Source organism: Ambystoma mexicanum, chromosome 4p (genome assembly GCF_040938575.1).
Source record: "Ambystoma mexicanum isolate Mex_15411 chromosome 4p, UKY_AmexF1_1, whole genome shotgun sequence".
NCBI classification, from domain to species: domain Eukaryota; kingdom Metazoa; phylum Chordata; class Amphibia; order Caudata; family Ambystomatidae; genus Ambystoma; species Ambystoma mexicanum.
Window position 1 is genome coordinate 980,777,345 of NC_090927.1, and position 13,902 is coordinate 980,791,246.

Below are 13,902 nucleotides of genomic sequence, written 5' to 3' on the forward strand. Positions count from 1 at the left end.
GCAACTCCCGGATGCTTGCGATGACGAATGATAAGGCTCCTGTTCTAATCTGCTTTCATTTTTCCCTTTGCAGGTACGGATCGTGAAGAACAAGACAGGCGTGGCTGAGGACTGGATACTGGAGCTGCAGGCACGGTGAGTGTTACGCTGCAGGAGTACAGAATAACGCGAAGAGTGTTCTGTTCTCCGGGCGTCGTTTAAATAGCCACTCAGAAGTAGTCCCCAGGTAAAGTAGTCCCAGTACCACACCCAAACAAATAGTCCCTTGAATAAAGTAATCCCTTCAAAAAGGCCTCCAGGTGACCTGTACATGTTTTCTCCACAAGATGACCTGGTTTGCCTGAATGAGGCAATATGAGCCTGGCGCCAGCGGCACCATGACTGAGTCCAAGAAGCCCTTAAACAATCCCTTGGGGCCTTACAGGTCCCCATGGGTGCTAATACTCTGGGCAGACTGGTCTGCTCCTGATGTCCGGGGGCAGGCATCGTGACGGGTAGTTGAAACATGAGAAAAAATGAACAAGAGTATGGTGTTATTCAAACGCTTCATCAACATCATTAAACATAGTGATTTATGCTTTTGTACTGTTAGAAGGGTTGTGCGCAGCATCCAATAACCGTGCCAGGTGAATAGGGACCACATTTCTCGAAGTTATAATTGGGAGATATGAGTGATTACTTGCTAGCATCTGATTGTAATCGGTGGGAGTTTTTTGCAATTGTGTGGTCCACCCGATGACTATATTTATAGTGAGTTCCTCTCATGTTATTGATTTGGTGGGTCTTACCAAATAGAGTTGAGTCTGGGTTAAATCTTGGTATGTTCTCTTGGTTAATTACATGACTGATATTAGATCACTATATGGAATACTGAATTGGGCCACTTTCCAATTCAGTGTGTATCGCTTGATCTCTGTGGTCCAATTGTCCTTAATTTTCTATTTTAAACCTTCTTTCAGATACTGTGAAGAATATATCATAGAATGGACTACATGTCACTTGATTTCTATGTCCGCTTGCTATTGGTGATTATAATAAAAGTTTATATTGCTTACCTCAATTGGTATCTGATTGCATTGGTTACTGGTCCCTAGTTCCTAAGTAATAGCCTTTTGGCTGAATATAGTCCTGTAAAGGCAGGATGCCATAATCAATCAATTGTTGTGAATCCGGGTCAGTCACATCACTGATAATAATAAAGCAGTATCTTAGCTCCTAGACTCTGCGCTGGGAAGCACATTAACAACATTTAGGAATTCTTGTGTTTTAATATTAAGATCAGCTCTCTATTAAATCTAGTTGGATGTGCTATATTGCACCTCTATCCATGCGCACTATTTTTGGCAAGATAATACCATAATATCTAATGGTTGCAAGATTACCGATCCTGTCAGCAGTCTCTGTCAGGTTTTCATCCTACTTACCTAAGCAATATTCAAAAAAGTCCTTTGGAGTTGATCCCGGGCACCGCTCGCGTGTAGGGCACGCCAGTACCATTTTGGATACTTGTTTATATTGCAGATCCTGCATGTGAAGTCATACGCAATAACGTGTGACGCCATATGCGGTGTGTCTCACGTGCTGCAATTATTTCTTACAGCCTTACTGTTGAGCGGGCCAGAGATAAATCAGGGGGCAAATGCAGTTGTTTGCTAATAATATATTGTGAGCATATTGGGATTGTCTACTTGTTTGTTGAAAGTACGTGTGACGTGCACGCATCAACGTGTGACGTCACCCCTAATTAGCATAGTTCTTAAAACATTATTGTATTTTTCACGTTATTCCCTCTGTTGCAATTAAATTGGATGGCATTGTGCCTTGTGTTATTTAGTGGCTGTTATGGTATTAAAGTACTGGTAGGAGCAGTTCATGTTATTCTCACTGATATTTAGTTTCTTGTAAGGGTAGGTTAGTGGCTGACCCTGCAGTAATCATATATTGTACATGGTGGCATGTTACTGGTAAGATGGATGGGTGCATCACGATATGTATGGTTGTCATCACTTGTGATCGGTTACCATGTGTATTAATTGTATCATGTCATTAAGTGATGGGCCTGGCAATGGCTAATTAGGGGCTGCCCGCAAACCCTGACCTGTATCACACTTGATACAAATATTGATAAGCCATGGTCCATGATCTTTATAGTTATACATAAACATTAATTTCATGCTTGGTGTTGAGTCCCTCTTCGACACACCGTAATTTACAAATGCATTTTGAATCCATACGTCTCAGTTTCAGTTTCAGGTCCCCTCCCTCCTTTTTGCCACAGATCCTATGGACCTTAAATCGTTACTGTCTGCTATCTGTTGCCAGTGGGCTGCAAGTGGCAACTTGTGGTCTTGGCTGTTCAAACTTGCCATATGCTTTCTAATCCTGACTCGCAATTGTCTAATGGTGCTCCCCAAATACAATTTTTTGCAAACACAAATTATGGCATATACCACAAAAGTTGTTCTGCAGTTTATAAAATCTTTGATCTTGATCTCTGTGCTTATGGACTGTACAACAAATATCTGCTAGTTATAGCGCGACTCACCAGCACAACACAATTAGCTATGTTTTATCGTGAGAGGTTTAGGGTAATACCTCCCAGTGCTGGAGACGCAGCTAGTCAACCCAGAATAGCAACGGCCTTAGCACATCAATCAACGGTTATACCCTAACGCAACTTCTTTTCTTGTTTTGTGGAACCTTTCAAGATCACGAAAAGGCTGTCATCTGTGGCCTTCCGCCTCCTCCTCCCTGCATCATGGCGTATTCATCCGGTGTTCCACGTCTCCCTGTTCGAGCCTTATCTTCCAGACTCATTGCATCGTCCCTGTATTCGCCCGGATCCTATTGTTGTGGTTGATGGTGAACCTGAATATGAGGTGGAAGCCATATGTGATGCCCTTCTTGTCCCGGGACGTCTTCAATACTTGATCCAATGGAAAGGCTATGCACCTTGTGATCACACCTGGGCGCCTGCCTCTCAGGTGTTTGGCCTGCAGCTGCTTTGATCTTTCTACCATCGCTTTCCCTACAAGCCGTGTGCCAGAGCGGTAAATACTGATTCCACAATCGAGGCCCTGTTTGCGCGCACGATGCCTGCCCACCCGATAGTGCGCTCCTTACCTGGGTCCTGGTGGTCTGTTCCCTGCCTGTGTTTCGACGGCCTCCTCCTGCTCTTTGCCGACCCGGCAGGGGTCCAAATCTTTGAAGTGCGAGGCAGCTGGACGCACCCATGTTTGCCTGACCATAATTTCCACATCATGGCCAAAGCCAGGCAAACGCATGCATGCGTTCCGCACAGTGTTGCCTAGCGACCATGAGAACACACATAAAAGCAAGAGGAAGACGCAGCTCGGCACGTCTCAACACTCTTGTTGCTCACTCCTGCGCCCTTTCTCCTTTTCTCTGTGCATCCTCTCTGGATGTTTCCTTGTCTCTTGCCCGTTCCTTGCTCTCTGCCTTGTTGCTCTCTGCCTCTTACTTCCTTGGCTCTCATCTTCCTTGCTGCACCATGGTTACTCCTTGCCTTGCCTGTGTCCTGCCTGACCATCTGATATGCAATTTCTGGATTCCCGGTCTCAGTGCCTTGCACTGTTTTTGTACCATGTTAAAAATATTGGGTAATCCATTCCGTGGTGCAAGAAGTATTGCCCTGTCTCCTGCCACCTGGTAAATTTCACCGATAATGCGGTTACAGGGCAGTGCTTTTATGCTACTCCTCTGAAGTTCCGGTTCTGCCTTCAAGGAACATTGTGGTGCATACCACTCCCGGACTTCAAGATCAGGTACGTGCCAACGCTCCCTCCAGCTTGACACTCTAGCAGCTCTGGAGCCAGACTGATGTCATGGAGACAACCAACAAATTCAGTGTGAGGAGTAAGCTGGGAGATGACCAGCTTTCCCAAGAGTTTGATGGAGTTTGGGCGATAGTTTGCCGGGCAGGTAGGATTGGCAGACGGCTTCTTGAGGACGGGGTGCACAAGGGAGTACTTAAGGGGAGAGGGGAAAGTTCCAGTGGCGAAAGAGTGATTACAGAAATCGGCGAAGGTTACAGCGAGGTGTCCATATGGTCCTTGATGGTTCTGGAGGAGCAGAGGAGCACCTGTTTGGATGACACTTTCATAGATCGAACTTGTCAATGAACCTCATCAGGTGTTGTCAGAGAGAAAGAGGAGAAAGGCGAAGGAAAGGGAGAGATGGCCAAAGGGGGGCCGAGAGAGGAAGAGGGAGAAGAAGATTAGATAGAGGACAGGATGTCCTGAGTTTTAGCAGAGAAGTGAGTGGCCAGAGCCGTACAGAGGGCCTGGGAGGGAACAGGAGAGTTAGGGACTGCAACATGATTGGCCAGTTCCTTGCAGATTTTAAAGAGTCTGGCCGTGTTGTTAGAGGCGCAGTGACGCAGGCTTGTATGTGTACTTCTTCTTGGACAGGACAGAGAGTCTGTATTGTCTTTGGAGCAAGGACAGAGAGTCTGTATTGTCCTTGGAGCAGATGGCAGGCCAGTTTGTCAGAGGATGCACCAGAAGCCCTCCACTTCCTCTCAGCCACCCTGCACTTGTGTTTCAGGACAGTGAGGTGGGAATCATACCAAGAGTTGCACTTGGAGGTAGGCTTCAGCTGGATTCTCATGACAGGGGCATGGATGTCCAGGGTACTGGAAATAGAAATATGTTTAACCCCATGTGGGCCGCAGTAACCTGTTCTGTCATAGTTCGGCCTTAATGTTGTTTTCAAAGTGTCACTATGTGCTGGCTGCTGAGAGCTATTCAATGGGTGACTGGTGTCTTTGAGGGGTCCCATCCTCGTTAGGGCAATTGGATGGGTGCTACTGGGGTCACTGTATGTTTTGATGGGGGATGTGGCTGTGTATCATATTTCAAACATGTTTTGTTAAAAAAAGATTAACTGTTCAGCTCACAATCGTCGTCCGCGAAATACTATTCAGGATTCTTCCAAATGCTACACTTAGTATTCGGTGCACCGCGAATTTAGACGCATTTTCCAAATCTGCAATATTGTCTACAGCGGACCCCCCCCCCCCAAAAAAAAACACTGCACCGTGAACGTTGTCTGTAATATGGGGGTGCTTTTTTCCATTTTAAATGCTAGACACATACAGACCGTTGCGATGCACGCTTTGCATATCGTTAGAAAAAAAAGGCCTTCCAGTCACTGATTTCTGGGAGGCAAATTGCCCTAGATTGAGCTTTCCAGTGCCAGCTCAGATAGAGTGCAAAATGAGTGTTTGCTGTTGGGCTTTGCCGCGCGCTGAGAATGGCCCTCATCATTGCAACAGAAAGGAGAAGGCGCAAACAACACAGGGATTAAGTGGCATCCGAGAAAAGAGTGGCACGGTCGGGCCTCCTAGGGACTGCTGGGTGGGAAGCGTTTGTTGAAACATTCCTGGCAGATAAAGTTGCCTGCCTCAGAATGGGATAGAAGACACGTTTTTTGTGCCCAGGATGCCATTACTGCATCTTGCTGAGGACATGCTTAGTAGCAAAGGCTAAAAGGTGTTCAGCATTCTGGGTAGTTATTATTCCACCAATGGTTCAATAACATGAATAAACTATTTGAATACACTGCTCGATAGGCTCCTGGCATTTCCTTAAAGCAGGAACCAGTTAAGAAGACATTCATTGTACTTTCATTTTTACTCGTTCCATTTTTTCATTTTAGAGTCTGTTTTCTGTACTTTAAAGGCATTTGTGATGATACATTTCATAGGTCTACAAAGAGCATACATCATTCATTCTGTGTTTATTTCGACACATCTTCAAACTTACAAAGCACATAATCAACACAATTCATTCTAAAAATACAATTTTCCACGTAAATTCAAAAAATGGTAATTGTCAGCTATATTACATTAGATATCTGACAATTTGTAGAAAGGACACAGCGTAAATAATGCAAGCATGGCTAATACATTACAGGAATATAATATAAAGGCATTAAGTCTAAGGTGCATGACAACTGTAAAGTGCATAATGAACAAAGACTCAGGAGACAAGTACCAATACATGTTACCTAGTAAGGCAAGCCCTATATGTTAAGCAACAAAGCTTTTAATCTAAAGTGCATAACTATTTTAAAGTCCATGGCGGTTAGTGACCTCAGGTTCAGGTATCTATACAGTTGCCCTAAGAAGCCATGCCCTATGAAGAAATTTGGCAACTGCGAAAACTACATTCCTTTTGTTGGTCATTTTACAAAAGTTTAATGCATCATGATCCCGTCTGACAGAGTACTCGCTCAATATTGGCTTTGAGTAGGCAGATCGCCACGGAATATATTTAGGGCAGAAGAAAAGCAAGTGCTCAACTGATTCTCTCTTCAAGAAGCATCATGGACAGAGAGCAGTAACTCGTGCCTTCCACACATGTTCGTTATAACATTAGAATATCAAAACGTAATTTCAAAAATAGTGTACGCATGTATGCAGGGGCCATCTCATTTAAAAACTCTTCAGTTCCAAAACTAATTTTACAACACAGATATAAGCGAGCAAGAACCAAGTTACTGCAATGTGCAATATCTTGCAAAAAAAAGTGCAATGTACTGTTTTAAGAGTAGCCTTCTTGTTATATGCTATATTGTGAGGAGTTGTTTTTAACATGCATGCACCAGGGAAAACAACCTCCATCCTGTCGCATACGGCATCTCTATATTTCCCTATGGCTTGTGTAGACCACAATCTTAACCAGTATAGAACAGGCCTAAAAGAAATGGTGTCACTTATTGACTGTTGACCTATCTCGAGCCCTAGCCACAGTAGTAGGGGATGCCCCATGTGGGAAATGCGTCAACTGCAAATACACCCGGAGAACAAAAGAGGTTGATTTGGGACTTTCGAAACCGTGGCAACAAACTAGTTTCACCAATTGCAACTCGACTCATGTAATTTATGCAGTGTGGTGCCCATGCCAGAAAGTATATATAGGCATGACGGAACGGAAAGTGACCACGCGGATAGGTGAGCACAGACGCTGCATCCGTAAACAGTATACATTTGCCCCAATGGCAAGTCACTTTGCCATGATGGAACATGATTTAGAAGGATTGAAATGGACCGTTCTGTGGCAATTGGAGAGGACTAGTAACAGCGATGCTTATTTGAAAAAACTGCAATATAAGGAATAACGGTTGATTTTTCTAACCGACTCTGCAACTAAGGGACTGAATGAACAGGTCAATTGGAAGTGCACCCAGTAATGATTAGACACAATGGAACCTGGTACTTACTTAGTTTGAATGAATCCTCCTTATGGGTGGATGGTGGCTGGTGGGGGTGTGAAACAGGGAAGGCTGTAACCTTTCCGAGCGCTCCCACTGGCAGTTGATGACACGTTCCAATGGACAGTAGGGCACCCGTTCCTAGTCTAGGACTGGCATATTGATCCTCTCTGGCTTGGCCGGAGTTAACATCCTGAGAGAACATGGGCTTAGTTGGCTGCATGCGCAACCGACAGTGATTACAGTGGCCACGGATTGGAGTGTGCAGCCCTGATACAGGGCGTGTGTGAGTCTAATACTGAGAACCAATGACAGGAGGTAATGATGTGAACCCCGGGCACTATGGAGTTAAAATCTAGATACGCGTACAACACGTGATATGCTAAACGTGATCAACACGGAAGCTCTCACATGATATAACATACGGGCAGAATACAGACCGGACTGTAAGAAGCTGTGACTGCTACGGCGAACAGTGGAGAGACGCGGAAGACGAACATTGCGAAGTCGGTAAGTCTGTGTGTGGACACGGAACAAAGATTGCAGCATATTACGAATGAAAGCCGCGGTTTACACGTGAACTGAGTGTGGTTCCATTTTGTGTCTGCAGGAATTCACGTTGTCGCATAAATGGTTTGACCTCCCCGGGTGGATAGAACTACAAAAGGAGGATGAATGCCTCAGGGATGACACCAGTACAGATACCTATTGATGCATACGTGCGACAAAGCATGTAGAAAGTGGACGTAAAATCTTGCCCAAGCAATATGATGTAGACTATGAGATACAACACAGTAGAGCATGTATCAGGGGTACAATTAACCCATACGTAGAGTGAGGTTGGTTTGAGAAGAGTAGTGGGGCCAGGTAGTTGGCCCAGAGATGACATGGAAACAAAAAAAGCTTTTGTTGATGTTTTTAAGAAAATTTGGGGTACCTTGGTATAGAGAAAGCGACAAAGACAAGTTCCATAATAGGGATGTTGACTATTTCCAGTTCTGATCTGATAACCTCTCAGTTGCCTTTCCCTTTTATGTTTTTCAGAAAGTGAGTTGTCCGACATAGGTGTTGTGACTCTCCCCTAGATCCGTGGTCAAGAGACTGTGTCAAGTTGTGATACACGGTAAGCCTTAGTTTGGCAGATATAGCGGCTGACTGAGTAGAACAACAGTATTATATAAATTACTGACTGTTGTTTCTTGTTTTGTTCCCTTGTTGTTTGTCTTCCCAGGTCGAGAGTTGTGCGGAGTAAAGTTAGACTTTACTGAACTAACAGCACATTGAGTAGTGTTATGAACAGTGTTTAATCACCCTTGCATTAAGATAGATGGAAGAAGGGTACATATGGTCCCCCTGATGAAGTTCAGAAGAATTGTGTATTATAATATTATGTTGAATGAAACATGTTGGGTTGTTAAGATAGAGTCTTGTGAGTTATTTAACAATACGGAAGATTAACATATTGAGGTGAAATAAACCCCAGGGTAGCAAGAAATGGGGATGAAGTTTACGCTGATCATGGTATGATTCATATGAGGTATCCTAAATAGAAAGGAACCCATGAGCTACAGACCATAGTGTTCCTTTATGTATAACTAATGTGGTGTCCATAAAGGTGTCTTACATCATTTAGTTTTGTATAGGCTGGGTGTTATAGGGTTTAGCACATTATAGGTTTTTTAAAAAAAAGATAACAATTTTCTACTATTTTTTCTACGATTGGTGATGTATTTAAATTTTAGGGACATTTTGTACAGGTTTTAGAAATATTTGATTTTGTACTTATCTTTTATTCAAATGTATGAAATTGATGTATGAATAATTGTGATGTATATGAAATAAAAATGTGAATATATATTTGTGTTATGGTTAATGTTCTTTGACTTAGTACTTATTTGGTCAATGTACTAAATTGTTGAGACCTGGGAGACAACAGAAGGGTGAATCAAGTGGATGTTTTTGATCTTTTGTTTAGGTGTTGTCTATAATTTTTTCTAAGGAGCATGATCGAAAACGTCAGTAAATAGCTCCACGTCTCCTTCTGGTTTTTGTACTAAAAGAAATGGTGTCACTTATTGACCGTTGACCTATCTCGAGCCTTAGCCATGCTGACAGGGAGATACAGCAGCTTTTTTTAGAACATTATTTCGGTTAATTCAATTTGTGTGCTTGGTGAACTCCCAAAGCTCTGCGCTATAAATTGATGCAGATTTGGCTTTCATTACAGGGCCTGCGGTAGTGGCCCTGTAGTTACGGGTTAAGTTGCTCAACTCATAGGAAGAGCACCTTTTGGACGGCTTATAACTTTGCTCCCCCTGGAGGAATCCTTATCAAACGTTGCAAAAAAAAGTATACGGCCCCCTCTGAATTTTTTTGACAAGTTTGGGGAGGTTTCATCAAGGCGGGGCAAAGTTGTAGGGGGGTCCCAGTCATTTTTTTTCCATATTATATATGGTTAATGCTGGTGTAATCGCCCCATTGCCATGCAAGAATATTTAATGATTGCATTGTTGTTCCTTACAAGTGTAAGATTTGCTTTCTCCACTTGCTCGGTTGATTTTGTATTACCTGAAAAGCGAACACCAAGACATTCGAAGTTAGATGCCTGCTCTATGCTACCACCTTCTAAGGTCATATTTAGTCGTGGGGGGGGGGTGCTTATTTTGGGGTGGTTGAAAGACTGTGGTCTTACTCTTGCCCACTTTAATGGTTAAGCCATTGTGTTTAGATTCCTTATTAAAAACAATAAGTTGTTTCCTAATGCTAGAGCATAAATCATACCACATAGCATTGTCTCAGGAGGATAGCTCAGGGGCAACATGCTCAGGATCGATCCCCGGGTCCGTGCTTAGAAACCTCTGGATATTAAGCACGTTATAAATAACCTATCATGTCATAGTATTGTTAGGATATACGTATGTGCCGCGTATTATCAGGCGACTTGTGCAGTAATGATTCCTGAAAAGGCAGAAGAAAAGCAAGGCCCCCATACCTCTTTGCTATCTTCTCATTCCCTTCTCGTTTACAGGAGTTCTCAGTTCAGTATTTTTCAGCCTCATTAGTAGTTTTCGGAAGCATTACAAAAATGGCGTTAACAAAATGAGTGCCACTTTCCCGCTCCACCAAATTACAAGTATTGAGGTAAACTGGGGGAAATACCTCTTGGAAAATGGAGGCATTGTCACCAGTTACCTCCAGTGTAAATTCCTCAAATCTTCTTGGAGAATAACAATAAGTCCTAATAATGCTGATTTACCACATTGTTACCCAGCAGTAAAAGTAAATGAGTTTGGCAAATTAACATTGCTAATCCAGCCAAACATGGGGGGCTACGATTGCCTATGGGTTCGATGCAAGAAGGGGTACAGTCGCACTGCGAAATTTGGGTCAGAGTGACTCAGCCCCTCATTTTTTTTAGCTTGTTCTCCACAACACTTCCTTCCATTCCACCACACTGATACATGGCCTGACACAGGTATAATCATTGACTGGACGGGTGGGGTAATGTTGAGACATGAGGTCTCTGTTTTATAGAAATACACGGCACAGAGCAGCTACTATTGTGACTGCCATATCCTAAAAGGTGACTGCCATAGAGAGCAAAGGGCTGGTCACCATTGCTTTGTCCAGCATATAACTCAGAGGTGACAGTGCATTTTTGGTTCCTATCGGACAATAGAATGGAAGAGGTCTTTGGGGGTCATCCTTCTCACTGCCAATTTAGGGTTATGTAATGATAATGATGTGTTATTTACATAGCACCTTAATCCAAAGCGCTGTACAGAGCACATATTTACATACAATATCACCCAAACGGAATTGGTACTCATTTAACGACCTCGGAAGGATGAAAGGCTGAGTTGATCTTGCTGGGATTCGAACCTGCGACCTGCAGATCACGCTCAGATCGCAGCAGCGAGCGCTCAACCCGCTAAGCTATTTTACCGGCATATGTAGGTAGTAAGTAGTAAAAATGAATATTGTGCCTATGAGTCCAGATAATATAGGCACGAGGCCCCCAACTGCCTGGCATCTACATCCGAGTGGGAATTAGGCGGTCCATCAGACCCGTAGGAGGCCACAAGCTGGAAGATCTAGGGGCTGAGCCGGTAAATGCGACCCAGGAGTCTAGAACCCCAGTGGAAGAATCCGCCGCAACACTCGTGAGGCGGCTCACCCCGAGCGGTGCAAGAATGGAGGCCCGGCATTCACGGGTGCCCACCACCAGGACCCGTGCAGCTTCTCTGGAGCTCTGCGGTGAAGCCCTGCTGAGGAGCCGGTCCAGTTTCGTGCCGGGACTCTCAAGGCGCTCTGACGGAGTGCGCTTGTCCAAGGAGGAATTTCAGCGTTTCCCCCGGCTGCGACGGAGGAGCAGCCCGTCAACTGGGAACTCCGCAGAGAAGCTCAACGCCACGGCGCACCCCGAGGTGCGGAGTTGCAGCCGGTTTATATTACGTGCAAACTTCGAGACCCTCTCAGGTACATTCAATAGAGGCTCCAATATTAGAGGCCCAGCGGACACAACCAACTCCTATATCAGGGCTGTGGCACTCCTGCCCTGAGGTCGGGCACTTCATCATTCAGACCGGCACCCTTAGTGAAACTCCGAGGGGTGATCGGCTCCACCTCCTAAGGCACCACGTAGAACGTCCCCATGATACCCTTAATGGTCACCCCCTTCCTGCAGTGACAGTGGTGGCCCCGACTAGTGTGCAGGAAGCTAGATCTTTTCAGGGTCGAGATGAGGAGCCCCAGGTAATATATCTGCAGGGACTTCCCCCAGAAGGAGTGCCCCTTCTACAACGGAGAAACGACAGCCCGAACATAGTTCGCACCCTAACCATCTCAAGGTTTTAAAAACGGTATGGAGAGACTCCCCGATAGGGGTGAAGGGTTTAGAGCTGTACACACCGGTGATTAGGTGCCCAAGCACTTAAAGAGAGAACCTGCACTCCAGAGGCGACGTACTGTTACTAACTAAAGGCAGGGGAGAGTTGACACCGGTATTTGTCGCTCAGAGCAAGGTACAGCGTGGGGCACTGGCCCCTACCCATATGAGCAGATCTGACCCCGAAGACCTGAATCTGCACAACGCAACCTGCCAAAGATTACACACTCTCCCAGTGAGGCCTGACTTGTATGAGGGTACAGCCTTATGCAGATGCTACCCCCATACACTACAGAGCCGCACCGAAGGGTTGGGCCCCCGGTCTTGAGGCGTGTGCCCTGCTTCGCAAATCTGACCATTGACTAGTCGGAGCGGCTGTAACCACGGCTCCAGACGTGCAGAGGAAATGCGGACTTCACAACTGCTCATCTTCCTGGACAAGGATACGGATTTGAAACTATATGACCCCCGTCACTACATCCAGTGATGCGAACTGCGTTACCTCCCCGACACCACAGTAGACCTGATCTGGTCTGTGTACGGGTTGGGCCCCAGCCTTGGGGCGTGTGCCCTCCTCCGGAACCAGACGGAAAAGAGTCAAAAGAAATCAACCTTGCACATTGATCAAGAAGAGCAGAGTGCCTCCCTTCCAACAGTCCCCTCCCAAAAAAAAGCACAGACATCAAGCCGAAAAGGGAACAAGAGTGGACGGGCGGGGAGGAGAGAGTACGAGGTTATGTGCTTGTCCTGTTACTGGAGTGTATGGAAATAAGGGAGAAATTGGCAGCATATAGGTACACTCCGCTTCCCACTGAGCCGGGAACTCCTCAGAAACCCACAATGGCGACCTCAGTGACTGATGCCACTGCGACCAAAGGGGATGTGACAGCCTTAGTGGAAGAAATTAAGAACATCAGGGCGGACATTGGAGGGAAGGTCGACAGAATCACTCAAAGGATCGACAAGATGGAGGAGAGGCTTGAAGGCGTTGAAAACAACCAATCCTCCTGGAGCACTCTTGAAACGCAAATGGACCAGAGAATTGCCGAAATAGAGGCAAGAGAAGAGGAATTCCACCTAAAGATGGACGATTTGGATAATTGTGAACAGCGGAACAACCTACCACTCTTTGGCACCCCGGAAAGAGAAGGGGAGTCCGAACAGGACTTCAAAAGGACCCTCCATGGAATTATGAAACTGTTATTTGAGGATAATTCTATTGACAAACTGAAGATTGACAGGATACATAGGGCAGGAGGGGCTGCTGGAGGTCCAAAGACCATCTTAGTCTGATTCCTCAACTAAGGGGACAGAGTCAGAATCCTGGAGAAAACCAAACGTGGCTGCCCGGTCTCCCTTGACGCAGCAAGAATAAGGATTTTCCAAGACTTGTCGTTGCTAACTCTGGCCGAGACGGCTGTGCATGCCCATCACAAAGTGAATGAAAGAGCGAGGAGTCCGCTATATATGGGGCTATCCCTTTTCACTGTCATTTGAGCTGGAGGGACAAAAAGAACGGCTGAGAAAGGAGAGGGACATCAAAAACTGCATGGATGAGTTATTGGGCAACCACGAGGAGGAGCAAAATCCAGACGGAAGGGATGATGACAGGCACTGGCGCATTCAAGGTCCAAGACGGAGACGCATGCCAGTCTCTAGAAAATACAGAAGGATAAATGCCTCCCCAGGGGCTGAGGCTTGAAAGACCTTGGAGCACCGATAATAATAATAATTAAATATGCACTGCCATAAGGTAATGTAGTGCTCCTCACACTACC

At 45.3% G+C, this 13,902-nt stretch overlaps 1 long non-coding RNA gene across 1 annotated transcript; it reads left to right on the forward strand.

Annotated features, from left to right (window-relative positions):
- The first annotated feature begins 7,576 nt into the window (after positions 1-7,576).
- Positions 7,577-9,091, forward strand: LOC138452641 (uncharacterized). The gene is made up of 3 exons (XR_011260281.1): positions 7,577-7,746; positions 8,281-8,359; positions 8,468-9,091. It is a non-coding gene; the product is annotated as an uncharacterized lncRNA (long non-coding RNA).
- Positions 9,092-13,902: the final 4,811 nt, after the last annotated feature.